The following is a 21,764-nucleotide window of genomic DNA, read 5'->3' on the forward strand; positions in this document are numbered from 1 at the left end:
GAGAAGAAAAGATTAAACCGGTTGGATAAAAGATCTTTTTCTTCAAGTTACAATTTTCTTGTGAGTATTGGTGATTGTTTGGATTTTCTTAAAAAATTTTAGACTATTTATTAAATAAAAATTGACATCTGTGATTTTAGCTGAATGTTTCAGCTACCTGACCAGGTTTTACCTGGTCCCACCCTAAATTTCCACCCCCCTTACACTCAACCTACAATTGGTATCCTCCCCAATGGACAAAGAATAAGGATTTTTAATCCAGCTGATATTCAATGGAGCTCAACTCAAACAAGTGTAAGTACAAGTCATATCCCTAGCTCTGCCCCTCATAGTTATGTTTTACCTCCCACTTATCCTAACTACACCATCCCAACAACAAACAAATATTCTGTGCTCAATGAAGAGTGCTATCCAGCTTTACCCTCTAATGACAGTGATGAAGAGCTCAGAACAGCTGGAAATCCATTGGAAAGAGAAGGAATTGCTGTGCATGAAAATGGATTAGTATTACCAAGACTAGGGCAGAATCCAAACATTGGCACAAAAAGGATAGACTTGTCCCCAGACAGTGAAACAGGTCTAGCTGCAAAGTGTAAGCAAAGGAAATCTGCAACACCTCAAGCAAATTACATCAACAAAGATACACAGAGCATCATCCCAGAACAAGAACATTATAAAGTGTTATTAGAAATTATCATAGAGGAAAATGGAAAAAACGTCCCTCCTGATTATGAAATTGCAAAATCAATCCAAACAATATTGAAGAATTCCAAATTTGAGCTTGAAGTTAAGAAAGAAAGAAGGAACATGCTTTTATATCTACAAGGTGAAGATGAGGCTGAAAAGATTTTATCTACCAGCACACTCTGCAACATCACCGTAAAGACAAAAAGAATTCAACCTATAGTAAGAGGAATAATTAAAGGTATCCCTCTTAACTTATCAATAGAGGAAATCAAAGAGAGCTTACAAACCCCAACTACTGTGAAAGATTCTATAAGACAGAAAAGATACAATAAGGAATCTAAAAAACTTGAAGATAGCCTTGCAGTATTAATTATTTTTGAGGGTAGGACCCTACCACCAAATATCTGGTGCTTTGGAAGAAAAAGGGAGGTATACCAATACTAACGCAGAGTCCTCCAGTGTCACAAGTGCCAGAAATATGGACACACACAAAAAGAATGTAGAGCTAAAGAGTCAATATGTTTGAGGTGCTCAGAGAAACACCCGTCAAACCAGTGCCCACTTAAAACAATAGACCCTGAAATCAGACCAAAAGCATACATGTGTGCCAATTGTAATGGAAGTCACTCATCAACATCCAATTGGTGCCCAGTAAGGCAGCAAAACCAAGGAATCCTCCAAGTAGCTGAAAAATATCAAATTGGGTTCCGTATGGCATAGGTAGCTTATAAGAGCTACGCTGATGTGCTAAACAAGAGGAGGCTACATCTCAATCAGATCAATCAGACCTCGCAAAGCCAGATCACTGACAGACTTGTAAAATCATCCAAAACAGAAGCAGCTGAAAAGTTAGTAATTGGCCTATTATGCAGCCCAGATCTTATGAATTTATCAAGCCTAAGCCTACCAGTTCGTATTGAAAAGCTCTGTAAGTTGGTAGAAGAATTAAATTTAGGCTCCCTTAATCAACAAAAGATTTCAAGTGTTTGTCTGCTTAATAATACTTCATTAGATATGCATCATGGTCCCTAAAATAATGTCATATTATTCTTGACCACTGCCAGGAAAATACTATTGATATAACCTGTGTCCAGGAAACTTGGCTACAACCACATATAAGAATGTGGATGACAATTTTGATGACAAAATTTAATATGCAAATTTGTAGACTTGTAGTGCAGTTTTTACAAGACATAGGAGCAGATATAAAGATATAGCCCAGTTTGTTACTTAAATTTGGTGCATCTTGAATATAAGTGCAGTGTAAAATTATAGTGACAATTCACCCCTTACTTCCCTTTTCAACTTTCTAAAGTGATATTTTGAGAAACCATTGAATGAGGACCTAAGTGACATTTACTGTCAAGAAAGGTCCGAAATCCTGCTGCTGTTGCTGCTGCATGTAGATTAGCTGGAAAAGAAAGAAGTAGAAGAGTAACGGTTGGATAAATATCTTCTTTCTTAAGTATATATTTTTACTGTATTTTATCCTGCTTAATCATTTGCAATTTCAATTATTGTGCCTTATTAAAGCAGTGAGAATTTGGCTTGTAGGGTCAATATGAGTAACCAAGACCCCCAGTGTGGGGATCCACCTATATCAGGTGCTTATCAGTCACCACCCTATATGATCATTCAACCAAACACCAGTGTTGGTGGACAATATGGAAGTAATGTTCAGTATGTTTCAGCCCTTATGTCATACAGCCAGTATCAGGCTCGCCATTTTTCTCAACAGGGGCAGTGGCAGCCCCAGCAACAAGTTGTTCATGTCCCAGTGAATAACTCTAATGGACAACTTAGTGCAGTCAGCATCAGTGGCTACAATCTACCTGTCAATAACAGGTTCCAGGTTCTTGACAATAATAATGACTTCCCATCTTTACCAGCAGACTGATGAAGATATGTTAAGTGCTAATCCAATGTTGGCAGAAGGAATAATAGACAGTAGTGGGGATGGAAAAATTAGATTCCCAAGTCTAGGATTGAACCCTTCTTTGGGAAGGAAACGAGTAAGATCAGCTGGTGTGAGTATACAGAGAAAAAATAAAAAACAAGAAATGGAGTCAGCAGTTACAAAACATTGTGATATTCCTGTAAATGAATTTTTTCTGACAAGAGTAGAATTTGAAGTGATAGATAAGAATCAGAAATTAGCAGATGAATTTTCGATACTTAAATCACTAAAGGAGTGTGTTTCCCCTATCAGGTTTGAATTTGAATCAAATAGAGAAAGAAACATGCTGTCAGTTTATGTGAACACCATTGAAGAAGTAGAAAAAGTTCAAGAAATTCAATCAATAGGAGGTTTAAAAGTGAAAGCTCAGAAGAAGGAATGCACTAGAAGATGGATTATCAAGGGAGTGCCCTTGTACTTGAGTGATGAACAATTAAAAGAGTGTATAGAGTCATCAGTTCAGATCCCTGAGGTTATACGGCAGAAGAGATGCAATAGAGGGTCAAAGAAACTTGAAGATAGCTATGCTGTTTTGGTGGTGTTTTCTAGCAATTACTTGCCACCTATTGTGTGGTGTTGTGGAAGGAAAAAGGAAGATTTGTATATAATCGTAGAATTCTTCAGTGTTTTAAATGCCAACGTTATGGTAATCTACAAAAAAATTGTAAAGCAAATGAGCCAGTTTTCTTAAGATGTTCTGGAAAGCATGAGTCGGTGAATTGCCCTCTCAAAAACAGTGATTCTACAGAAAAAGTACAAACTTATAGATGTGCTAATTGCAAAGGCTATCACTCCTCCATATCTAGGGAATGTCCTACCAGGCAACAAAATAGTATTACTGATGGCATAAAAATACAACATGGGGTACAAGAGAGCCCAGGTTGTGTACAAAACATACGCTCAAGCAGCCTGCAAAGAATCCCTCAGCCACAGCTCATTGAGTCAGAAAAGTAAACATAATACATCAGCAGCAGATATTCTTATACCTATTGTTTTCTGCCCTGGCTATCACACCTGAGATTTTTCAAATACAGGACAGCAGTATAAACAGCAGAATAGATCATTTATGCACAGTTATCCAAACTTTGACCAGTGCAAAATTAGACAGTCTCAAAATTAAAGGTGCTATTTTAAATTCTCACAACAATGAACAGAACAACTAATTATCTGAAGATAATAACATGGAACTCACAATCATTTCTTAGAAATAACAAAGAAATCTTCCTAAATTGTATGGGTGAGTAAAATGTTGACATCTTCTGTATACAAGAAACTTGGGTTCAGAATAAAATAGCTCAAAAAGTATATCCCTACCAAAATATAATGAAGGACAGAAGCAGTGGTAGTGGTGGTGGTGTAATGATAGGAATAAATAAAAATATACATTTTGTTCCACTTACAATGCATTCTATGGACTCTATGAATGATAAAGGAATAGAAGTAATTGGGTGCAATATATTCATCAAAGGTAAGAAACCTCTATATATAATTAATATTTATAATCCTTCAGGGAACAATGACATTGGTACCGAGTTACTTGCTTTAGTCAGTGAAATCCCAAGCAATTGTGATTATATTATTGTAGGAGACCTGAATGCTCATAGTAGTGTATGGTGCTACTGCCCAATTATAAACCAAGCTGGAACCAGTGTGGAATATCTACTCCTAAATAGCACATGTTGTTTATTGACTCCCAAAGGGTTAAGAACAAGTCATAATTCCCAGAGGTTAACATATACCACCATTGATCTTCAGTTTTGTAGCCCCAATATTGCTACTAAAGCAAACATATCTGTTTTAGATTCTGCATCTTTTATAAGTGACCATAATTGTATCTTAATTGAAGTAGCCCAACACTTATCACCACAAAATGAAAAAAAAAAACACCACCAAAATATAACTTGAATAAAGCGAAATGGAATGAATATACAATGAAGTGCAGACAAACTGACATAAAGGAAATCATAAGCCATTGTATAAGTAGTTGTGACCCTGTAAATATTTTCCAAAGTGAAATTTTAAAAATTGCAGACAGTACAGTGCCAAAAATTGTTGGCAGGAATAAACATAAATGGTCTAAATGGTGGAATGAAAGTTGTGAACAAGCAAAAAAAAATTTCAACAATCTTAAAAAGAAGTATAATCGTGTAATCTGTATTGGAAATCACATAGAAGTTAAGAAGGCAAGAGCCAGTTTTAGACGAACTATAGTTAAAGCAAAAGAAGAGTCATGGAAGATGTTCCTTGATGGTCTTGACTTTTAAAAACCTTCCTCCAATGTTTTCATATTTATAAAGTCAATGATGGGTACTCCACCAGCCTGTTCCAATCCTCCTCTATATTTGAATGGTCATGCACTAGTTACAGATGTAGAAAAATCTATGGCAGGATTGGAACTTCTCCAATGCACTGTTGGTTGCCACGACTCGAATTCTGAGGGAGATGCACGTACTATTTGGAAAATAAACCACATCAACAACCAGAGTAATGAAGAGCCTTATAATGATCCATTTACAATTGTTGAGCTGAATAGTGCGATAAGTAGCTTGCCAGCTACTGCACCAGGTAATCATGGAATTTACCCCGATTTCATTAAAAATCTATCTGAGACTTGAGTAACAACTCTTTTGGACATCATAAATGATCAATGGTTCCATAACGAATTTCCTGAAATATGGAAAGAAGGTGTTGCAGTTATGCTACCCAAGTATGGCAAGGACCTAACCAGTTTAAATAGCTATAGATTTATTACCCTGTTGCCAGTTATTGGTAAAGTTTATGAGAGACTTATAAAAAATAGAATAAATTACATCACAACAGAGAAAAAGAATTTGAATGATTTTCAATGTGGATTTGTCAAAGATCGTAGTACAACTGAAAACTTGGTAATGTTTGAAAAAACTTCACTGCATTGCCTCCAGAACAAATTGATTATGGTTGCATTATTCTTAGATCTGAAGGGTGCCTTTGATAGCATTGTTCATAGGAAAATTCTTAATAACCTTATAGAAGCCAAATTTAAGGGAAGGATACTTGCAGTAATTTATAGCTTCTTAACCAAACGTAATGTCAAGGTCAAAGTTGGAAAACACACTACAGGGGACCAAATAACACCTAAGAGATCAGTTCCCCAAGGCTCTGCATTGGGTCCTGATTTATTTAATTATAGTGTCATTGACATACCCATAGATGATGGATCTACTCACCCATATGTCTTTGCGGATGATATAGCTTTATGGGCCACAGGTAGAACAATTGAAGAAGTAAAAGATGATTTACAAAGTTCACTTCGAGCTCTGGAAACCTGGGCCTGTGATGCTGACATTGAATATTTCTTGGAAAAAACAGTAGCCATGTTAATCACAAATAAAAAGCTTGTGACAAAGCCAACATTGCTCCTTGATGGGCATCAAATTAAATTTGTTGAAGAGACTAAATTTCTGGGCTGCAAAATTGTTTCTAAGTTATCTTGGATAAATCATGTTAATGATGTTAGCAGATCGTGCCAAAAGAGACTGAATGTGATGAAAATGCTTACTGGACCCAAACATGGAGTAAAAGCTCCTTTCCTTGTGGTGTTTTACTGCAAATATGTTCGTCCAAAAATTGAATACAGCTTGCAGATATATGGTTTGTCAGGGATTAGTTCTCTGAAAGAACTTGACGCAATCCAAAATTCAGCACTTCGGATTGCCTTTGGAGCCAGGAAAACAACGCCAACAAAATTTCTACACAGTGAAGCTGGAGTACCGTTAATTTTGACCCGTATGAAAATTCAAGCACTAAGTTATCTTCAAAAGGTTTGGATCAGTGATAATAATCCTATTAAAACCAGAATCATCAAGACCGGTAGAATACTCACAAAAAATCCATCCAGGAAAAGGAATAAGCAGTATTGCATTGAATTTGCTCTTTCATTCCTACATGAAGAAGATGTTAGACTGACCCTAACAATGGCAATGAAGGTTCCCTCAGTGATACAAATCCCCCCTTGGACACTGAAATCCCTATCAGGAAGCACTGAATTCCCTGCAATAATAATACCACATGCACTTCCTTTATTTAAGAGACTTACAGAATCCCTATATAAGTATCATATCCAGGTGTTCACTGATGGTTCAAAAGATAGTCAGGGAGTCGGTTTGGCATGTTTAATACCTAATTTTCGAATAAGTAAAAAGTATTGTCTCCCCCCTCTCTCTTCAATTTTTCAGGCAGAGTGTATTGCAATTCAAATTGCCGTCAATGTGATCAGAAGTTATTGCCAAAAGCATGAACCATATGTAATATTTTGTGACTCTAAGAGTGTTCTAACAGCAATTCTAAATTTCCATCTAAAAAAGAATGAAAGTTTTGAAATTCATAAATGTTGCTCTATGTTGCTTGATTCGTTGAATAGTGGCTGGTCAATATCTTTACAATGGTTGCCTGGTCATGTTGGGATCCCTGGTAATGAGGCTGTAGACAAGCTAGCAAAAGAAGCCATATTGGATGGTGAAGTTTTAATGCCAGACACACCAAATGAAATTAGCCAAATTGCTAATATAATACAAAAGATAACAAGAAATGACCAATTATTGCTAAGTAATACAGCAACAAGCAGAATGAACAATGACAGCATGACCTCAACCAAATCAAATCTTGGCATTTATCATCATCTTAACCGACAAAGAGGAAGAGCTGCTTTTCGTATAAGATCAGGACATTGTGGTACAGAAAGTTATATGGGACGTTTTTACAGTGAAAATCCCAATTGCAAAAATTGTGGAATAAATGAAACATTGGAACATATTTTGCTTGATTGTCCATCATATGTAAAATATAGGAAAAAGATTAAGGACTTTTTTGAATTGTATGGCTTACCGTTGCAGATAAATCATGCTACATGGAATAGTGAACATTCATTAACAATAATTAATCTCATATTGGATTTTTTGTCAATGACTGATAAACTTGGAAATGTGTAGTGCCTATCTATAAAATTGTATAAAGTGTTGTCTTTTAATTTGCAGCAGTCGGAAATTTACTGCACATTGAAAAAAGAGACATAACACGAAATCTGGTCACAAGGTCCTTGAAGACGTGAGGTGACCTCAAATAAACTCAACTCAACATGTAGATTAGCTAGTTAGGTAAAAAATGTGGTATAATCGTAGTAGGGGTCACCCTATTAGATAAGTCAGCATAAATGGACGGCTATATATAGTGTTGTAGGTTTATATCCTTTACTAGTTCGAAAGCATGAGTAGACAAATCTCTTTCAGAAGATTCTGTTAAGAGTCTTTATATCTGTCAGAGGGTTTTAATTCGATTATAGTTGGACTTTCAAATTTAAGAAATTCACTTGTTTTCTTTCAAGTATTTTACATTTCAGTAATATGTGCTCAGGGGTCTTACAGTACCTGCAAAATGGGCTACTGGCAACTTCTCCATTTGGCTGCTTAATTTTATAGGCCGATATGAGAAAGAATGGTGGTTGAAGTTAGCTGTATTTGTACACAGGCGATGAAATCAGACTGATTGCATCCTGGTTAGAGAGGGGGATAGATTTGATGGCTCAAATTTGGGTAGTGTTTTCAGTCGCAATCTAGTTATGTCCCTTGTAGTTAGAGGTTTCACTGGTTCCATTTGATTATTTGATTATTGATAGATTATTTGATTTTATTTTTGCTCATTTTTTCTTTAATGGAGTTCTTTATTTTTCTCTGAAAAACTTATTTTGTGGAAAAAGTTTTTTTTATTAATTTATGTTCGTTTAATATTGACATAGTCTTTTCAGGGAAATAGAAAATAATTCTTTAAATCGATACGTTTTTTAAGACTTTATAGTTTGGCCTGCTATTTGTATGCTAGAGACAACTTTTCAGCAATTTTTAACAACATACACCCTTTTTAAAATCTGAACACAAATAGCAGTGTCTAATTTAGCTTCATACCTCCTCTAGTTGACCTGAAATGGAAAACTTGATACCATTCGCAAAAAAATCTGTTTACTTTCATTGATAGCTTGGATACACTTACGCTATTTTGATTTGGTTAACTTTTAAGAGCAGAAATGGGAGGGTTGGTGTTGGAGGGTGGGCGTGGGTGGGTGGGAGTGGAAGTTCCCGCGACAACTCCTTCGATACTAAGTGCCCTGGTCTAAACAACAACAAGAACAACAAAAAATAATACGTTATACCCACTTCGATCTTTACTACAAAAATGTCAAGCCTTCCAATCACTTTCGACTATTAAAAAGGGCACTAGGCCTTTCGAATTCCAATCGAATGATACCTTTTGGAAATGACAACGCTTTCCATAAACACCTTATATGCCCCTAGGGCATAAATTACGACCCTTACCCTAAGGTCTGTTAGGGTGGTTTTCGTCCTTTAAGACCAAATTTCCAGAACTTTTAACCATGTTAAACAAAATAGCTCTCTCAAAATTTTGATTGGATGTGATTGGGGAAATAGTGGGCGTGAGAGGGGCGTTAGTCGCCTTCCAATCACTTTCGACTATTAAAAAGGGCACATGCCACTCCAATTTGCAATTGAATGAAAGTTTCTACGACAACTTCTTCGATACGAGTGCCCTTCTCTAAAGGAAAAAATTAATAAATAATACATTGTACCAACATCGTTCTTATATGCCCCCAGGGCATAACTTAAAACCCTTGCCCTGAGGGTTGTGGAAGAGTCTACCTCTCTTTAATTTGTCCCCGTTTCTTGTGTTGCTCTCGAGTGTCCTCGTTCCTTACTTAGGCAGCGCGATCGCGCTACCCATGATTTAACCACAACTGTCTATATAAACCTTATATGCCCCAGGGCATAACATACAACCCTTGCACTGAGGGCTCTGAGGGGGGTTATCATCCTAAAATACCTAATTTCCAGAAAGTTCAACTACGTTGAACAAAATAGATATCTCAACAATTTCATCCGATGTGATTTGGAAAATGATGGGCGTGAGAGGGGCGTTAGTTGCTATCCAATCACTTTCAACTATTAAAAAAGGCACTAGCCCTTTCAATTTCTAATTGAATGATCCCTTTTGAAGTTTCTACGACAACGCTTTCATTAAAAAATTTATATGTCCCAGGGCATAATTTACAACCCTTGCCCTGAGGACTGTGGGGAGGGGAGGGGTTGTCATCCTTAAAGGCCTAATTTCAATAACTTTCAACAACGTGGAACAAAAGAGTTATCTAAAAATTTTGATTGGATGTGTTTGGGGAAAAGGTGGGCGTGAGAGGGGGTTAGTTGCCCTCAAATCACTTTCGACAATTAAAAAGGGTACTATCCCTTTGAATTTGAAATCGAATGAACCCTTTTTCAAATTTCTACGACAAAGAATTCAATAAAAAACCTTATATGCCCCCAGGGCATAACTTATAATCCGTGCCCTGTGGGTTGTGGGGTAGTGTCCTCTTCAAAAATATATTTTCTATCTGAAAATTAACTACGCTGAACAAAATGGCTGTCTCAAAATTTTTATTGGATGTATTTGGGGGAATGATGGGCGTAGGGCAGGGGGCTAGTTGCCCTCCAATCACTTTCGACTATTAAAAGGGCACTACCCCTTTGAATTTCCAATCGAATGAGCTTTTTTTGAATTTTCTACGACAACGCCTTCTTTAAAAACCTTATATGCCCCCAGGGCATAACTTAAAACCCTTGCCCTGAGGGTTGTGGGGGAGTGTCCTCCACAAAAACATAATTTTTATCGGGAAATCAAATCCGCTGAAAAAAATGGCTATCTATAAATTTGTATTAGCTGTGTTTAGGGGAATGCTGGGAGTGGGGGGGGGCTACTTATCCCCTAATCAATTTCTACTATTAAAAAGGGCACTAGTCATTCCAAATTCCAATCGAATGAGCCCTTTTCGAAGTTTCTACGACAACTCCTTCGATACGAAGTGCCCTGCTGAAGAAAAAAAACACATTGTGCCCACATCGTTCTTTACTTAGGCAGCGCTAGCGCGCTGCATATGATATACTGATATTTAGTAACCAGAATGTTAATATTATTTGATTTATTAAAGTTATAAAAGTAAAACATTTATTTTTTGTCAGTAAAGTGCAAATTATGTTCTGCCCTTGGGAAAGCATATAGGCTTATAGCCGAACTGACGTTAATTTCTGCTCGTTTTGAGTTTGACTCGGTTATTTATTGTAATTTCTGTTCATTTTGAGTTTGCTTTATTTATCGATGCTGATTTGTGGTGGTTTCACGCTTGGTAGGTTATTTGATTTTATTTTGCTCATTTTTTGTTTAATGGAGTTCTTTGCTTTTCTTATTTTGTGGAATTTTTTTTTTTAAACGACCATCTCAAAATTTCTATTAGATGCATTTCTGGATAATACGAAGTGTGCGAGTGTGTGTGGGGAGGATAACCATCCTCCGATCATCTTGACTCTGAAAAAGGGCACTAGAGTTTCTGATTACCCATCCAATGAGCCCCCTCCGAAGTTTAAAAGACCACACTTTCAACTTAAACCTTATATGCCTTCAGGGCATATTATAATACCCTTGCCCTGAAGACGGGAGGGGGGGATTTGTCGCCCTCAAAGACACTATTTCTAGACCTTTCAACTACGTTGAACAAAAAGACAACCTCAATATTTTTAATGGAAGTGTTTGGGGAAAGGATGGGCATTGGTGGGGGGAGATATTTGACCTCTAATCACTTTCGACTAATTAAAAAGGCACTAGTCGTCTCAATTGCGAATCGAATGAGCCCTTTTTGAATTTACTCTGACAACGCTTTCCATAAAAACCTTATATGCCCCAAGGGCATGGATTATAACCCTTGTCCTTAGGTCTATGGGGGAGGGGGTCGTCATCTTCAAAGACATAATTTCCGGACCTTTCAGCTATGTTGAACAAAATGGCTATATCAAAATTTTAATTGGAAGTGTTTGGGAAATGATTGGCGTAGGGGGCATTCGCCCTCCGATTACTCTCGACTATCAAAAGGGGCACTAGCCCTCTCAATTTTTGAATCGAATGAACCCTTTTTATATAAAAAAGAAGATTTACCCTCCAATCACTTTGGACTAATTAAAAAGACACTAGTCCTCTCAATTACCAACCGAATGAGGCGGTTTTGAGGTTTCTACGACAAAAATTTCTATAAAAACCTTACATGCCCCAAGCGCATGGATTATAACCCTTGTCCTGAGGGCTATGGGGGGGTGTCATCTTCAAAGACATAATTTCCAGACTGTTCAACTATGTTGAACAAAATGACTATATCAAAAGGGGCAATAGCCCTCTCAATTTTTGAATCGCATGAGCTCTTTTTGATGTTTCTACGACACCACTTTCTATAACAAAAACCTTGAATGCCCCCAGGCCACAGCTTACAATCTTTGCCCTGATGCCTTTGGGCGGATTGTCATCCTCAAAGACATAACTTCCAGGCCTTTTGTCTACGTTGGACAAAATGGCTGTCTCAAAATTTTAATTGGATGTGTTTGTGGAAAGGGTGGCCGTGAGCGGGGGATTAGTAGCCCTCCAATTACTTTCGACCATTAAACAGGACTTTAGTCCTTTCAATTTCCAGTAAAAAAAAACAGTGATTTCCAATCACCGTTTTTTCACTCCTCAATGTGCTAAGATCTTACATCTTGTGTCAGAAAACGCTTAAAAGTGAAATCTTTGAATTAAGATCTTACATCTTTTGTCGTTTCTATGCAAACGTCTTTCTGCATTCTGCTCTGATCAGCGGTCTGAGAACAACGATGAGTATATCATCAAAGTTCTCTCATCATTGTTCTATACGGCAGAGAAATGGCGTCCTTTACACTTTTTGCTAACATGAGTGAGCTGTAAGATCTTAGAACAAAGATGAGTTAAAAAACGATAATATTTGCAGAAAGATCGTAGATGTAAGACCTTAGTGCTAAAAAATGGACCTATAATTTCCAGACCTTTCATCTACGTTGAACAAAACGGCTGTCTCAACATTTCTTTGGATGTGTTTGGGGAAAGGGTGGCCGTGAGAGGGGGATTAGTAGCCCTCCAATCACTTTTGACCATCAAAAAGGACTCTAGCCCTTTCAATTTCCAGTCGAATTGACCCTTTTTTAAGTTTCTATGACAACTCCTTTGATACGAAGTGCCCTGGTCTAACCCCCCCCCCAAAAAAAAAGAAAAATAGTACATTGTGCTAGCATCGTTCGTTAATTAAGCAGCACTTATTTCGCTGCCTATGATATTGAAAATTGTTGTAAATATAATCATATTACGAATTGTTATTATCTGACTAAGATGTCTCAAAATAAAGTAACTGCTTTAGGAAAATGTAAATATTTTGCCTTAAATTTTTGCAATTTGAGGAAGATAATTATGTTTTGAACAAAATGAGGGTTCAGGGCTTAATAGCTGCGGGTTCTAACACTTTCCTCCAGGGGGACTATGCGGCTATGTTACCCCCAATGGCACAGTAATTGGACTTTTCAACTATACTGCATCAAGTGACTAAGGAGCATGGGAGGGTGACTAGTTGCCTTTGTTATGACTTTTTGGTCCAGTGTGATCACTCCTATGAAAAAAATTATAAATAAACCCGCTTCCGTAATCTTCCTTCTAGTAAAGAAAAAAAAAGACAATTTTTTTTTGTAGATGGAAGCTTGAAACCTCTATAGGATTCCTTAATATGATCGTTCTAGGATGTCGCTTGAGATATGAATTTTTTTTCTCAGAATTGAAACTAAAGTTTCTAATGAGATTAATAAAATATTATAAAGGCTATTAAGGGGGGAAAAAGAATTTTGCACTATAGCTTGAAAAAGTTACAAGGCTTTCAAGGGCTAAAAAAAAACAAAAAAAAAACATTTACACTTTAGCTTGAGAAAAAGTTATAAGGGCTTTTATCTGGTTAACTTTATTTATGTATTGAAACTTTCAGGTTCTGTAAATGAAAGCATGTGAAGTAATAACAATGAATTAGCTCGATACTTAACTGGTGAACGATTGAGGAGCTCTGCTCTAGAAAAGAAAGTGGAATATCTACAGAGGGAACTGGATAACGATAGAACTAGTTTGCCTTCAACTTTTGAGAATAGGGGTGATGATGAATCAATTATAATGGGTATCTACACTAGAAAAAGGAATTTATTGGAGGCTACAGTGCATAATCGAAATGTGAGTAAGCGTTATCTTCAATAAAACATTTGGTGAAACAAGACATTGGTTCAAAACTTTTTTTTCTAACTTACAACTTTGATATTATGACGTTCATCATAGAGCCAATATTCATGCACCCTTGTTTAATTTTTTTATCTTGTTAAATTGATAAAAGTAATATTTTTGTTTGTTTATGGTTAAATGAAACTGATATTGGTATGCAACCCCTTAAATGAATCGGTAACAGCACTACTCATGAGGTCTATCTAGTCAAGGCTTAATGTATTGGGCTTTTCCTTTAAACTCTAAAAACTCATTGTTTAAAATACGAAGGTTCTAACACAATTAATAAAATCTATTGTATTTTAAACAATATTACGAAGGTCCTATGATCGAAATGATACAAGCCCCAAGCGCATTTATAGTCCGGGCTCCAGGTGTTGAAAATGTGAAACATACCACGACGGAATGGGGCAGGTACGACAATTACCCTACCCCCTCCCCCCCACCCCGAAAAAAAAAATCGATCGTGCTGATTCGAAAAATGCCAACGGCACTTGCTTTTGAGGGGTGGAACACTCTGAAACTTGACATTTTGGTGTTTCATTTAAGAAAATGCATCTTCCACAAAGTTTGAGGGGCTTTTTTCTGCTCAAATACGAAATAGAAATGCCTAGAGGCCATACAATGTCTTCATAGCAAAGTAAAATGATTAGTTACAATAAATGACAGCAATGACGCAGGTACACAAACTAAACAAAGTCAGAATTACACTATTTATTTAATACTCACATTCCCAAATTCAATACGGTTTTTTTTTCGTAGTATCCTTCCGTTTCAAGTAGCACATAATTATTCCCCGTCTGAATTAGCCTCGACCTCGCAGCACATCCAAGAACAAGAATACCAAATATCGTAACCTCTATCTGCATATTGACATTTTTGTCCACAAGATTTACAATGCAATAAGGCGAAGTTTTCTGAATAGTGGATGGCCAAGCAGGAAGGGTTGATTTAATGGATATTATGCATCTGCCCTTCATCTCCCATCCAAAATCAAGCGAAGAAAGGAAAGAGGGAAGAGGAATAAGGGCCTGCAGCATAATGGACCGCTGGTAAATGCACCTATTCACATTTAAGGCAAAGGAGTCGTCGGTTGGAGGCAGGCTTTTCAGCATTTTCCGGCGAGTGAACAAGTGAACGCGGAGGTGATTTAAACACGGAAATTCCTCTGATTTTCTGCATAAGGCGATCAAAATCTCGCAAAACAGCTTCATAATGTCGTCCTCAAGTTCAACTACTCGGTCGATTTGTTCCAATATCTGTTCAGTAAGAGCAGACGTTTGAGGTAACCACGGCACAGCTGATCTAAGGATCGTCTTCTTTTCTTTTGGAGAAAGTGAAGCTCACAGTATCACAACGGGTGAAACAGTGCAAAAACGCAATTGAATTCACTAGAGACGGTGGGAGTCTATTTGCAAGTTCAGTGATCAAAATGAATTTGTCCCGCAAGTGAACCAAAACCTCAAGGGTGGCATAGCTTTGCTTTACAATCGTTTTAAGAGACTGAAGCAAGATGACCACAATGTCTGTGTCATTTGCTTCCAAGATTACATCCGTGCACTCCGTCCTGGTAGAAACCCGTGTGAAGAGCAACACGGGTATCCACTTTTTTATGTATGCTGGTCAGTTCATTGGCAAAGCTCTCGCAGTTTACAGTCTGGTTAGCTGGAAGCAGCTGAACTACCCCAGTTATATCTGCAAATACTCCTGATAGGTACACTGGAAAAGCAAGGACTTTGCGGTCAGTACTAGTCCAAAGGTCAAACATGCATTCTATAAGCTTTGCTTTACTTTGGATATCAATCAGGATAGAGTTTCAGCTGTCGAGAACCATATTCGGTCGAATTAAAATGGATTTTCTAGGCCTGTTTCCCCGCCGTTCATGGCAACCACTACTGTCTTTCAAAGAAATGACTTCAAAACCCTCAATGTCTTTAAATAGTCCATCATAACGGTCTGCTACAACATGCAGCTGAGTTGTTTGTTTGGGAAGTTTCCCTAGGAGATTCGTAAAAGTCCTTTTAGCAAGGTCTACTAAAATGTCATCTCTTCTTGGAGGTTGACCTCTTATAAAGGGCATAAAATCAACAACAACTCCAACACTTGCGGCATTTTGGAAACCCGGTACTTCAGCTGGCCACTTTTTGATGGCAAGTCTTTCAGATATTCAATAAAGCAAACTTACTCCCAGTTCTTAAGACAGTGCTTCCACTTTGCGTAACCTCAAACAGTGCCGGTGGACTTGAAATAAGTTCATGACTTAACATGTTCTGCCATGTATCGGTATATGAGCCATGGTCAGTATCAACAGCAACCATAATCCGTTTGTACACATCTAATTCTGTGTTTGGGGCCAGGCTACAAGGTTGTGGGTGGGGTGGCTTATACCCCAAATTCCAAGAAAGCTGAAAATTAGAACGACATCAGGCATTTTAAATTCCGGTAACTTAAAATTCCAGAATTTTCTAAATCGTGTGAAACGATTATTGTATTCAGATGGAGGATTAAATTATGAATCACATAGTCTGTTTATTTCATATCTATCTCTTTATGGCACGACTGGATACAATCCATGCAGTGCATAGGAAAATCCTTTCCACTGAGATTCATGACCAACTTTGTGTCAGTTCTGATGCCTGGCAAACAAGTGCCAAAAATACAGCTATTGGTCAAAATCGTTTGGACATAGATCAAGAGAGCATAAGCAAACTGACATGATATGGGCCTTAAACATAGAGAACTATAATATCAGCTTCAGAGGAACACCCTTTCACTCAAGACTTTTCAGTTCATAGAGAAATAACCCAATGAGACCAAGCGATGACATACAAAAAAGGTCTTACTCACAAATAACATCACATGCTATGCAGCCTCCACTGAATTAACCAAAAACTTTCGCCAGGAACTTCTTTCTCCAGTTCTGTTGTCTTGATACTAAAACAACGGCAGTCAAAACAACACCAATCTTGCTTTTTTCTTCTAAAAGATACCGGACAATGACGTCTGAAACCGAGGTTATCGGCTTTTGCTCGCTAGATATCATTTTTCGAGAAATCTTTAGTTCAGATCCAAATTTAATAGAGCTCCCCCTCCTTGTTTTAAAGTGCCGTTTCTATTTTCGATATCAGCGTTTTTTATGCTATATTTTTGTATATTTTTAATAATAACCCCATTCCGTCGTACCCCTTCCCTTGGCTATCGTAGATAGCCAAGCGTGGCGCCCTGACTAATTTATATCCAATTTCGTTCAATAGGTCCCTGTACTTTTGTAGAAAGAAGGTTTTGAGAATGCAATAAAAATCACACCTAGATCCTTTCGCTTTAAACTCTGATTGACAACTAAAATACACTTTTAATAGGTGTCTTCTTTTTTATACTTCAATTTTATTGGAATAAGTTGATCATAAAGAGGTGAGTGTTTCATGCTTTTGGGCTGTAGAGAATAAATTTTCTTCCATGGGATGGGACGATGAAAAACGTTAAATACTAGAGAAATCCATCACCTGCGAGTAACCTAGTCCTAAAATTATACAAGCCATTATTAGTTGAATTTTAACTAAAGCATTGAAATTTAGGTCGAGGAACAGCTTTTTTTGTGATTTTTTTAATGAAAGATAAGGTGGAACTTAAATTCTTTGTAAATTTATCATAGTAACTAAAGAGCTTATAAATATATTTTAATAAAACGAAACTATGGGAAAAGCTACCTCCATACGTTCATATTCACTAAAAATAAGACAAAAAACTTTTTTATTGCTAACTTGTTCCATAGATGCACCATAAGTCATATCCATAATCCGTTTATTACACATAATTTATCTGGTTAACTATTCCATACTAGTCAAGCTCTGTTGAATTGATGATACAAAAATGATCTGTTTTTTACCTTATTTGAATTTAAAAAAAAAATTCAAAAAACTCAAAATGACCAAAAATTACTACTAAAGAATAAATGAAACCCAAAACGAACAGAAATTAAATAAACAATCATAGCCAAAAACATTAAACAGGTACTAATATAAATGAATAAATACATCTTAAAACGAGCAAAACTTAAATTGAATATGCAAATCAAGCTTAAAACGAAAAAAATATTTTGCTATTGAAGTATAAATGTAACCCAAAACTAACAGAAATTAAATATACAATCATAGCAATCACACATATAATTGGAACTAATATAAATGAAAAAATCAATCTTAAAACGAGTGAAGCTTGAATTGAATATGCAAATCAAGCTTGAACCGAAGAAAAATCACAATAAACAGGAGTTTGGGTTTTTCCCCCTTCTCTCACTCTAAAAATCTAAAACCTACTGCGTCATTGGCCCTTTACTGAAAACTATCAATCAATCAACCAACAAATTTATTTAACGGAAACAGAGATAAAAATACAAAACATTAGACCCCCACAAAGGCTCTTTGGCCTGTGAGAGTTGGAGACTAAACATAACATTATGTAATAGCTCTAAAATCAAACAAAAGGACAAAAAACAATTAAACAAAAACAACAAAAATTACCATGCCAGTCAAAATTAATAAATTAAACAAATTGGAAAAGAAAGATAGAGAAAAAAAGAGAAGGGATGAGAGAACTAACTCTTTAGGCATAAGAGCTGGTCAATTAGCTCTTTTTTAAATTGTCCATAAGAATGACATAGCAGAATTTTAACTGGTAGGGAATTCCATACGGAGGCACAGCATAAAACTGGATTAAAATCTGATCTTATGGTTTTGGTTTTATGAATGAAAATATCCATGTCATTTCTGAGAAAAAAAGGAAACACAAGATTCCTTTCGTAGTTCAGAATTTAAAAGATATAATTATTTGAAGAAGTTAGGGAGGAGTCCATGGAAATACTTAAAAATGAAACAAGAAGAAAGAAAGATGTCTGTAGATTGACAATCCAATAAATTCATGCTGAGCTGGCTTGTCAACTCAGATACTAATCTAATTGCTCTCTTATATGTGTCTTGAATAGTCTTAGAAAGTACTTGATAGTCTTTCTAATCTTTCTAGAAAGTAATAGTCTTAACAGTCTTAGAAAGTATAAAATCAAACTAAATGTTTGATATAATGCTAATAATTGTTGAAAGATCATCAGTTCAAGATTTTATTTTCATTTTCAATGTTGTAATAATTTGAAAAGAAAATATTTGTAATGTAATTCGACATCAGTGAAGCATCAATGACGCAGTAAGCTTTAGACTTTTACAGCTAGGAAAGCGAGGCAGTATCCGACTCTTGTTTGTGGTGAAGCTATATTTGTCTTGAACAGTCTCGGAAAGAACTAATAAAATTAAACAGAATATTTAATATATAATGATATTAATTAGTAAAAGCTGATCAGGTCAAAATTTAATTTTACTGTAATTTATATTTTTCTTTTCAATATCGTAATAAGCACAAAAGAAAATATTTGTAATATAATCCATTTTCAGTAAAGCGCCAATGACGCAGTAGGTTTTAGACTTTTACAGTTAGAGAAGGGGGAAAAACCAAACTCTTGTTTGAATTAACTTTTGTTCGTTTTAAGCTTGATCCGCATATTCAATTTGAGTCTCAATCGTTCTAAGATTTATTTATTCATTTATATTGGTACCTATTTTATGTTTGTTTGCTATGATTGTTTCTTTATTTTCTGTCCGTTTTGGGGTTTCAGTTATACTTCAATAGCAAAATATTTATGTTTGCTTTAAGTTTGATTTGCATATTCAATTTAAACTCTACTCGTTTTAAGATTTATTTATTCATTTATGTTAGTAACTTTTGTATGTTTTTTTTGCTATGATTGTTCATTTATTTTCTGTTTGTTTTAGGTTTTATTTATTCTTTAATAGTAATTTCTGGTCATTTTGAGTTTGAGTTATTGTTGGTTTTTATTTCTTCTGATCTTAAGTATAATATGGCCGTTAATTTTCTTAAGTTTAATATGGCCTTTAATTTTCTGGTCTTCCTGGGCCATGGAGGACCAGGAATCAGCTCCCGAACGTTTTGGAATAAAATATTGTTATTAAAGTGGTTCTTTTTTTTGGGGGGGGGGGGCATGCAGAGAAGGCCAGGGTTCAGAACCCTTAAGTTTTGGAATAAAATAGCGTTCATAAGTTTTATGATTGGGGTTGGGAGTTGAACTTATCTGATCTTCAAACTATTTTCAAAACTCTTGCTTAAGAACCTTATATGCCTCCAGGACCTAACATACAACACTTGCCCCTGGGTTCTGGGGGGTTATGCTGACCCTAGAGTTTTTGTTATATTATCTTTCGACTTATTTTAAAACATTGGCAGTCTAAAAAAATTCGATCGAATGAATTTGGGGTAAAAAGGACAGAAGGGCTAGCTGCCCTTCGGTCCCTTTTGACTCCTAAAAAAGGAAATAGAACTTTCGATTTCAAATAGAATGAGCCCCAATGAAGTTTATATGACCATTCCTTCCACAAATACCTTAAATGCCTTGGAGCATAATTTTTAACACTTGCTCCCGGGTTCTGGGGGGGGGACTGTGTTATCCCTGGAGTTTTTAAAATATAATTTTTGTCTATTGGTAACAAAATGGCTATACAAAAATTCGATCGGACACATTTGGGGAAAAAGGATTGGTAGGAGGGGGGGGGTCTAGTTGCCATCAGCTCACTTTTGACTCTTAAAAAGGGAGCAAGAACTATAAATATATAATTATTTGAGTCCCCTCCGAAGTTTATACGACTACCTATTCGATAAAAATGTATAGCCCCCGGGGCGCAAGTTACAACCCTTAGTACCCCTGATTTCTGGGGGAGGGGGGTATTTTGATCCCAAAGTTTTTGTTATCTGATCGTTGGACTATTTGAAAAGAAATGCCTATCTCAAAATGATCGGATGCATTTAAGGAAAAGATGGTGTGCGTGTGTGTGTGGGGGGGGGGGAGATACCCTCCGATCGCTATTGGCTCTTAAAAATGTAACTAGAACCTTCAATTCCCAATCAAATGAGCTACCTCCGAAGTCTATACAACCACCCCTTACATAAAAACCTTACATGTCCCGAGGGGATAACTTGAAACACTTGCCACAGGGCTCCAGGGTTTGTGTCAACCCCAAAGTTTTTGTCATCTGATCATCGAACTATCCTCAATAAAATGGTTATCTCAAGATTCTTACTGGATAGGTTTTGGGAAAAAAGTGCATGGGGGAGGCTAGTTGACCTCTGATATCTTTTGACTCTTAAAAAGTTAACTAGAAGTTTCAATTTTCAATCAAATAAGCCCTCTCTGAAGTTTATAGAAGCAGCCCTTCCATAAGAACCATATATGCCAGGGCGTATCTCGAAACGCCTGCCCCTGGGGCCTGGGGGTTTGTGTTGACCCCAGAGATTTTGTTATCTAATGTTTGAATTGTTTTTAACAAAATGGCTATCTTAACATTTTTATTGGCTGGGAAAAAAGGTCGTAAGGGGACTAGTTTTTCTCCGATCTCTTTTGACTCTTAAAACTGAACTAGCACTTTCAATTTCCAATCGAATGAACTCCCTTCGAAGTTTATATGAACACCCCTTCCATATGAAGCGCCTCTGAAAAAAAAAAATTATACAATAAAACATTGGAGCCGTATGGCCTTTACTATAGGCAACGGTATTGCGTTGCCTCTGATATATAACTCTCCAAGATCAAAGAAATACGTTAAGCAACACAAAGGTACCAGGAGTCACTATATTCGTTGAGCAGATGTAAAATCATTGACCTATGCTCGAGGTAAACAAAAAAGCTATTATGCAACTAGCAAGTGGGTCAATTAAGGGTTCATTGATTGTCAAGAGTGCTTTAGAGAATGACATTGGTCAGTGGAGCCATCCTAATTGGATACGTGCATTCTACTAGTATATATCTAGTCCTGCATGAGTGAGAGAGTCTATGCCTTCCCCCCCCCCCCAATATCCTTTAACTGAACGGTCAAGAGAGTTGCTC

At 36.6% G+C, this 21,764-nt stretch overlaps 1 long non-coding RNA gene across 1 annotated transcript in view; it reads left to right on the plus strand.

The window, feature by feature from the left end:
* LOC148946386 (uncharacterized) overlaps nt 1-21,764 on the plus strand; it is a 25,327-nt gene continuing 3,563 nt past the window's right edge. The window contains exons 1-2 of the long non-coding RNA XR_016142629.1: nt 1-60; nt 13,542-13,777. This is a non-coding gene — a long non-coding RNA (uncharacterized LOC148946386). The remainder of the gene's footprint in view (nt 61-13,541; nt 13,778-21,764) is intronic.

The sequence above is a fragment of the Artemia sp. Qi Xiang Cuo genome, chromosome 12 (genome assembly GCF_049724085.1).
Source record: "Artemia sp. Qi Xiang Cuo chromosome 12, ASM4972408v1, whole genome shotgun sequence".
Classification (NCBI taxonomy): domain Eukaryota; kingdom Metazoa; phylum Arthropoda; class Branchiopoda; order Anostraca; family Artemiidae; genus Artemia; species Artemia sp. Qi Xiang Cuo.